Genomic DNA, 9547 nt, shown 5'->3' on the forward strand with positions numbered 1-9547 from the left:
GTATCACTTGTATTTTGTCTTCTATTTTGACTCTGTAAACTCAATACAATTATTGTATTTGATATATAAAAGTTATTTGTTTAAACACAATTTCATATGTAGTTTGATTGCTTCTTGTACTTCATTCTAATCTCCCGTGTGAGAGTGTGAAGTTTGTATGTTGTACATTTTACCTGCAAGTGTATGAATGTCAACTGACAATTTGTTTTGCACATAATCTAACACTCATTATCAAAATGTATTATTTTCCCATGGGAAAATATGCTAATTTTGAGTAGCACCCTTGATTAAAAAGAAAATCACTTCATCAATTTTACTTTTATTGAAAATTAATTTTCCTATTAATTTAGGTTGCTTTAATTTTCTAATTTTGTGGTGTGAAATAGTTAAACACAAGCTGCTTGGTACATTTATACTATCGGTATAGGTTTAGCTTGTAAAAACAATTCTAACGCAATTTAACCAATTCACTTATATAAAAGCAGCAAATGCAGGACAAATATCATTTGAGTACATTAGTAAACAAACAAAAAGGCTTAAGGCTGCTAGACAGAGACATGGTAAATAACAATATTCTGACGAAAAATTTACTCTGTATCAGTCATGTATTAGATTACTCAAACAATTGGACACTGCAAAATGGAATAATGCTGACAGTTTAAGTTTAAAATGCAAAAATGTTGTTGACATCAACCTTGTATAGTTGTGACTATACCAGACTACTTACAAGTCTACAAGTGGTAAGATACAAGTCTACTCCATAGTCAGAAGTTAGTCCTAAAGGGTTTATATTTTCACAAAGAATCTGCATGTTGTGATCACTAAGGATGAGTTTATTTCCCAACATATCTTTGATTTCCAAGTCTTCATTTTCATCTGATTGGCAACTTAATAGTTCATCGCTTGTAGGTTCTATATCATACATTGAATAATCAACAAGTTGAGGATCTAGTATGTCCTTATTTACAGTGTTGTTTGCATTTTCTATTGCAAGTACACTTTTCATCCATAGCTGATTTGGTGTATTAGAACTTTCAGTACTTAGTAGGTGTTCATTCCAACCTTCTCTAAAGATTTGCAATGCTTCATTAATTCTGGGCAAAAATACATAATGAAGACAAAATATATCCGCTGCATTACTTGGATTAAGTATTCCATCTTGTTCCATTTGATAGAACAGATTATGGAAATGCTGGATACAATTCCTATATGTATCTTGGTGTAGACGCTCAATACGCTGATTATGAACAGATTTTCCAGCAATGAATGAGCCTCTATGATCACCACGAGTTGCTATCATGAATGCTGCTACATCAACATTTTCCTTTCCATAATCAGATCTGACTCTTGATGGTATACCATATTGCTTTATTGACTTCCAAAATCCATCAAAAACAGTTGCAGCAGTTTTATTTGGGGCACAAATCAAATACACTGCAGTTCGGGAATACCCATCAATCCCACCATGAACATACAGGCTCCAACGTCTCAACTTTTCAAGACCATCTATAAAAATAAAGGCAAGTATAATAATTATTGAATAGAAAATTCAGCATATTATTGAGTGTGTATTGCAAAATCTTCACATGATATGTAATACATGTAGGTTATGCAGTATATGATATATAAGTGACATAATAACATGTGATGTCAGGGTAGCATGACAGTATGGGATGTATTGGTGACATGACAGTATGGGATGTCTGGGTGACATGGCAGTACGGGATATCAGGGTAACATGACAGTATGGGATATCTGGGTAACATGACAGTTTGGGATATCCGGGTGACATGGCAGTATGGGATATCTTGGTGACATGGCAGTATGGGATATCTTGGTGACATGGCAGTATGGGATATCTTGGTGACATGACAGTATGGGATGTCTTGGTAACATGACAGTATGGGATATCTTGGTGACATGACAGTATGGGATATCTTGGTGACATGGCAGTATGGGATATCTTGGTGACATGACAGTATGGGATGTCTTGGTGACATGACAGTATGGGATGTCTTGGTAACATGACAGTATGGGATATCTTGGTGACATGGCAGTATGGGATATCTTGGTGACATGACAGTATGGGATGTCTTGGTAACATGACAGTTTGGGATATCCGAGTGACATGGCAGTATGGGATATCTTGGTGACATGGCAGTATGGGATATCTTGGTGACATGATGGCAGTATGGGATATCTTGGTGACATGGCAGTATGGGATATCTTGGTGACATGACAGTATGGGATATCTTGGTAACATGACAGTATGGGATATCTTGGTGACATGACAGTATGGGATGTCTTGGTAACATGACAGATTGGGATGTCCCCCAGACATGACAGAAAATGTTCACCTGACAGAAGCGGACATACAGTTTTAGTGACTCAGAGAGCTCATTGTCAACCAAAGCAAAGCCAATGTTGACAATGGGCTCTGAGCGTCTATAAAACTATATGTCCACCGCTGACTAATCAGTTCACAAATATTGCCTGGTATTATGTTCCCCATATTATTATTTGTGTATATGAGATAAATTCAGGAGGAAGGTACCCAGATGGAGGCAGACATACGAATATGGCAGAAGGTTGACACATGAATGTCTACCTGTAATATGCAAATCTGATTGGCTATCATGGTCATGAGGTATAATAATATGGAATGTCAGGGTGACATGACATGACAGTGTGGGATGAATGTGGATGAATTAGTTGAATGGAAATTATGAAGAAATGAGAAGACCAACCTAATTCAGGCACATTTCTGGAAAGTATCAAAGCCATATTTTTAACAGTCCACTTGACCTAATCAATAGCAGAGCTAAATTTGGTATTTAGTAAAAACAAAGTTCAACATTAAACTGAACATGTATATGGCTAATTCCTAAGCATCTGAATCTGATGCGTTGTGCAAATTTATATTGAGATATTGGTGAAAAAGTTAAATATTGACTAATTAATATGCTAATCAGGTCATTATATGCACAGATTTCAACCAAAAACTAATCAGGTCTGAGTATTATCCCAGAGCATCTATGTACCATTGAAATCTATGTTATCATCTATGTTTCATGAAAATCTTATAATTCTTTAGATATCAATTAAATAAAAGTTGAATATCCCGAGACTGAACATTTGTTTGCAAAGCTTAGGTTTAGTAAAGGAGGAAGGTATAGTACAATTACATTCAGTGAATTTTTTAAACAAGGGAACAGGGGCACAGCGCCTCATGCCATGGCCATGCTCATCCTTAGCCTGGGGAGCATATCCTCTGGCAACCAGAAAATTCTGAATGACCAGGGATCACATGTGGCCACAGTCTTTAACTGTGACCTGTCTGATAGTAATTTTCACCCCAAGGAAGTCAAAGAATGCTTCATTTTAATTTAGAATGATCAAAACTCCACACCCTGGTAGGGAGAACCCTATCTCCCCCACTTGGTGGCATTGGTGAACTGCAGGGCTCCCTCTGCAGTTTTTTTTAGAAAAAACCCTGATATTATTATTAATACAAACTGAACAATTCCTTCCCTGTTACTAAACCAAATGCCTGATACATAAGCACAGACGGATTCGAAATAATACATACACATTGTAAGATGTCCTCAGAATATAAAATACATTTAATCCACTCACCAATATGCCATAAGCTTTGTGCTCCCTTGACATTATATACGCAGTGCTTAGTTTTTGTCTTTAACAGTGGCCATCTCAATGCTCTTTCTACTGGTTCAACTCTATTCATACTGCTTCTTAGTTTTTCCCTTTGTATACGCACACCAGAAGCTCTTAGTATACCTTGTAACATGCTTTCCCCACTGTCCTTCAGAGGGCCCTTGTCCTTTAACTCAGAAACTAATACATCAAGACTTTCATCACAAACAGCTGTGTATTTGAACTGTCTTGGACTGCAACCATATTTGGCCAATGATTTCCATATTGTTTGACGCGAGACATTCATAATTTCAGCTATGTCAGCAACTTTGAAGGATTTTGACAACAGTGTCTTAATCAAATCAGTATCAATTATAATTGCAGGTCTCCCAGGCTCACCTGTATATACTTTTGGACAACATGGATATGAAAGAACTTTTCTTTTCTCCTTTTCAGTGGTTGAAACCTTAGCCATCCATTTTTTCAACAGATTATGTAAAGATGTCTTGAGATCCAAAAGAACGGTAACTATTTGATCAACACATGTGTCAGGAGAGTTCAGTGCATACATTCTATTCAGAACATTGTTTGTAAATCGTAGATGCATAGTAACTCGCTGTATCATGTGTTTAATAGATCTTCTGTCTCGAGTATGTGCTCTGAATTCACTCTCCTTGAACAGTTTTTGTATATCCCCAACAAATCGACACCAGTTGTCAGTTGCTGTCGCCATTGTTTTCTAAAATAAAGATGGAAATAAATTAGTATTATTTGAGCATAAGCTAGGAAGTGAACAATTTACAAGTGTTGCCATAAACATTTGCCCGACTTATTATGTGTAAGTATACATTAATAGCAAGATGTCTACATACTATTACTACCGTAATAAATCCAAGAAACGTTCCAAGCGCCTGTGGTTCCTTTTTACGTACGTTATTAATAAAAAATTACCTAAAGTAGGCTCGGCATATTTAGTCAGTTGCTGATACATTCGCCTACCACTCATATGATAACAGTCGATCGATTGTTTCTACCGATATCATGCTTGAGTTGTGTGAAGTGGATCGAAATACAATTTTAAAAATCGTGTTATTTTCGGACAATTTCGGTGTCACGGTGTGAACGCTTTCCTACCTTGTGTTATCATATGAGTGGTAGGCGAATGTGCCGGCGACTGATTAACTATGCCGACCCTACTTTAGGTCATTTTTTATTATCCAAGAAACGTTCCGAGCGCCTGTGAGACCAGTACGAGTACTTTGTTCTGCCCCATTGTACTAGACGTCCTCAGCAACCACCCACACGAATAAATCAAAAGGTCGCTGAGGTATACACAGTGTCGGTAAATTTATAGAGCAGAATGAATAAAATGTTCGTGCTGGACAAGTTCCTTTTTACGTACCTTATTGACGTTAGAGAAATCCACAAACGAAAATGGCTACCAAAATGAAAGGTGAGGTCTATAATGATAACCGCACCAAAGCAAATGAGAAAAACAAACTAAGAACATATCGGCTAATCAAATCAGATTTAAAACTTGAGCCATATTTAGTCAAGCTAAAAAACTTTGAACTGCGTAGTGTGCTTACCAAATTCCGTCTTAGTGACCATAGTCTCAAAATTGAAATGGGTCGTCATAAAAAAATCCCACTAAACAACAGGGTTTGTGACATGTGTAACAAAGGTCTAATTGAGGATGAAATGCATTTTCTGCTGGAATGCAACAAATATAATGAGTTGCGTGCCAAACTGTTCAATAAAGCTAAGGATATGATCCCAGCATTTGAAAATAAACCTGCAGAGAAAAAATTCATGGAATTGTTACAGAATGAAAACATTATTATACCAGTAGCACAGTTCATAAGTAAAAGCTTTGAAGTCAGGAAGCAGGGTCTTACTTGACATCTTAATGCCTGCTGTCAATTTTGTAATTTTATATTAGATTGTATTTTAGAGATTTTGTTTTATTTAGTAATTTAGTGATTGTATTTGTTATTTGTTTTTTAGTATATTGTGTTTTTGTTTTGTTTTTTATATATATATATTTCTCCTTGTACTTTGTGACCATTTTCTTTCCCTCCGGGGATTGTGTAAGAGTCAATAAGTAAATAAATAAACCACTTGAGACGACGCCTCCACAGGCGTGAATAGGTTAATGCACGCGATTTTTTTAACACACACACGAAAAAAAATCTCTCAAATAGCGCCCCCACAGGCGTAAAAAGGTTAACGCACGCGTTTTTTTGCACACACACACGAATAAAAAATCTATTCAAAACAGCGCCCCCACAGGCGTAAATAAGTTAATGCACGCGTTTTTTTCTTTTTACACACACGAAATTTTCATTCGACCTCACACACGCCATTTTTAAAAACACACACGTCATTTTTTAACACACACGTCGTTTTTAACACACACGTCATTTTTAAAAACACACACGTCATTTTTAAACACACACGTCATTTTTAAACACACGTCATTTTTAAAAACACACACGTCATTTTTTTAACACGCACGTCGTTTTTAAACACACGCCATTTTTAAAAACACACACGTCGTTTTTAACACACACGTCATTTTTAAAAACACACACGTCATTTTTAAACACACGTCATTTTTTTAACACGCACGTCGTTTTTAAACACACGCCATTTTTAAAAACACACACATCGTTTTTAAACACACGCATCGTTTTTACACACACGTTATGTTTTTAAACACACACGTCATTTTTAAACACACACCATTTTTAAAAACACACACGTCATTTTTAAAACACACGTTTTTTAAAACATCCACGCCATTTAATATACACATGTCCTTTTAAACACACACGTTTTTTTAAATGCTCATAATTGTAAACACACACGTCATTTTAAGACACACATCATTTTTAATTCACACGCGATTTTTAAAACACACGTTTTTTAAAACACCCACGCCATTTAATATACACACATGATTTTTTAAAGCACATACCATTAAAACGCACAGTCACGCCGTTTTTTTAAAATTCACACATCATTTTAAAACACACACGCCACGGCCTCCAATACGTACGTAATTTTGAATTATTAGTACGTTTTCTTCTAGTATACACAAAACAATAAATTTACATTCCGCGCCTCGTACAGCAATGTCGACAATTGCTGAAATTATTCGTTATATGACACTATATAAACTTAACAATAACAGCCAGAGAACGAGTCGTCAGCCTTTTGACAAACTACTTGTTGTATCACGCATGACACTCACACTGTAAAATCGCACCACCACAATAATTTCTCGGCAACTTCTCGAATGCTTCGTGTCGTTTGTGTTTGAAGTACAGGAAATACAGAACAGGGATATACTTACAGACATGCATGTTTGATGCAACAAGTTGTTATTAAAATACGTTGGCTATCGGCATGCCCCCATACTAAGTAGAGAGCACGTAATCAATCGTTTTCGGGCACTAAATATACAGCGCATCTGCACTGTCTGGAGCTCCGAACGTGTAGAACCTCTGTGTTTACATGAGTGACGACACAAACGCGACATTCGTTGGCATGTCACCGTTTATTGGCATGCGCGTCGAATGCGCAGTGTGCGCGCCTACGCCGGAGGCAACGTTCGAACAGTTTCCTTGGCGACGACATCAGTAATGGCCATTGAAAACAGTTAAATTCAATGCTTGCGAGTGCGTGTACATTCAACAGCGATCATGTACAGAAAGTTTTGATAAAGGTCTCACCATGAGTCCAGTCTTGTGTATGTGGAAGTTATGCAGGAGGTTCATGGTCCTTGCAATGTGTGATCATTCCAACAAAGGTGGAAATGAGTAGTAGTTTGTGATTAAGACATTCCCCTCCAGTTACTGTGTATGTAACTATGAAAATACATCAATAGATTTACAAAAACTAACATTAATATGTCACAGAATGCTTAAGCATATCACTGAATCAAGAAATAATTTGAAAAGTGAATTGCTGTCCACTGTCCCAGTAGCCCTGATTCCACAACATTGTAAGAGTTGTCACTAGCTTCCACTTTTTAGATAGATATTGTTTAACAAATACACTAATGGTACATAATGGTACGACCCTTGGTTGCCTAGGATTGCAGAGCATCGTGGGTAGCACCGATATGAAATTTCAGTTTTTTTTTCATTTCCCTGCATTAGACAGCACACCGTGTTCTAGTCTTCAATCACACAATTTTAGTAGTGCACTCAAAACATGGGTGGTTCTGTTTTCTGTAAGCATGTCATGTTCTGTTAGGCTAGTAAATCCTTGGTTTGACCTGAACAAAATTGCAACACAGGGTTTGCTGAATCTAGCTGCTGAAACCCTGCTAATCAACATATCAAAAATGTAGAAAAAAAATAAGGTTGCCAAAATTTTGTAATTTGCATTAAACCAAATTTGCTGTATTTGCCTAGTATTTTTGTCAACATTTATGACAAGTGTTGTACTTTCCCCATATGATTAAACTCACATGATATGTTTAGTGTGATTATTAGTCCCCGTCCGAAAACGGGTTCTTATAATTCGGTCTGCGTCCGTCTGGAGTCATATTTCATAATCCTTTGGACCGATTCCGTTCATTCTTTGCATGTGTCTAGTACTTTATGTGGGACATATGCACATGCAGTGGTTTAGAGATTCGATTTAGTCGACTGGCAGCCATCTTGTTTTTTCAAAATGTCGTATTTCGGACATGCTTTGTCAGTTTTCATTCACATTTGGCACACACTTTATACATGTTAGGATACATGTGCAGGACAATTTGTTACAAAAACGGACCAAGGATGGCCGACTGGCAGGCATCTGACTTTTTTGCCTTACTACTATATTCACAAGATTTATGTACTATTTTCATTCGTATTTGGCACATACATCATACATGTCAGTTTGTTTCATAATCACAAGATGGCCGAATAACGGCTGTTTTTATTTTTTGCCATCATGTATCTTTTTCATTGATATAATTCAATATTCAATTTGATCAAATATGGCCGACTTGCGGCCATCTTGTTGATTTAAAATGTGTGAACTTGAAAATGCTTAGACATTTTTGAATCGGGCCTATGCCTAGCTTACTCTTAATGTTGTTGTCTTTTTTGACATGCCAGTTATTCTGACCTATGCTTTAACTCTGCTTATCATTCACCCTCATGGGTGATTCACATTGATGCTACTGTTTGATTCGTCAATTACATCTCTTGTTGCATTTTGTCACTTTCGCATATCTGAGATTGTTTTCCGTTTCTCAGATATGGTTATGGGGATAGGGACGTTTTACACTAATAAACTGACGAACTAACCCACTGAGGGGAGGGGGATATTTTAATTTTATGATGTAGATCACAATTGTTTGACACCCCCTGCCATGTGAATTTAAATTAGAGGCATGACAAACGTTAAATTGTATTCAATTATTTTGAACTGTGTCGCATACGACTTATTTACCACTTCTGTGTCACTGAGAATGTTCTAGAACCGTACTGTGTCTGGGTGGAATATTCTAGATTTTTTTTAGAAACTGGTTGAATAGGTAATAGAACACCGTAGGAGCCAATAGAAGGTAATGGAACATTCTAGAAATTTGTAGTAAGTTCCAGACTCATTATGTATGCTGATGTAATGGTCTATTTATAGACAGTGGGGGTATATATAGGGGAGTTGTTCAGCACTGAGATCAGATCGGAGATCTCGTTGAATTGTATTGGAGTTTAAGTATCTAGTTATTGGAGTAGTGGAGTTTTACCGCGTTATTGTACTTGATGTTTGCAGAGTATAATAATACCAGTACCAGTTGAAACCTCATCTGTTGGCTCCGTGTTCGTATGTTATCATCGCCGCCAGGGAAGTCTTTCTGTTACTGTTGCCATTTTGGTATTTGAACCAT

The 9547-nt window shown here is 36.8% G+C and overlaps 1 pseudogene; it reads right to left on the reverse strand.

Moving 5' to 3' along the window:
* Positions 1-959: 959 nt before the first annotated feature.
* On the reverse strand, positions 960-5092 carry LOC144343574 (uncharacterized; annotated as a pseudogene).
* Between the last annotated feature and the right edge of the window lie 4455 nt (positions 5093-9547).

This window comes from Saccoglossus kowalevskii, chromosome 10, assembly GCF_978046115.1.
Source record: "Saccoglossus kowalevskii chromosome 10, keSacKowa6.1, whole genome shotgun sequence".
Lineage (NCBI taxonomy): Eukaryota > Metazoa > Hemichordata > Enteropneusta > Harrimaniidae > Saccoglossus > Saccoglossus kowalevskii.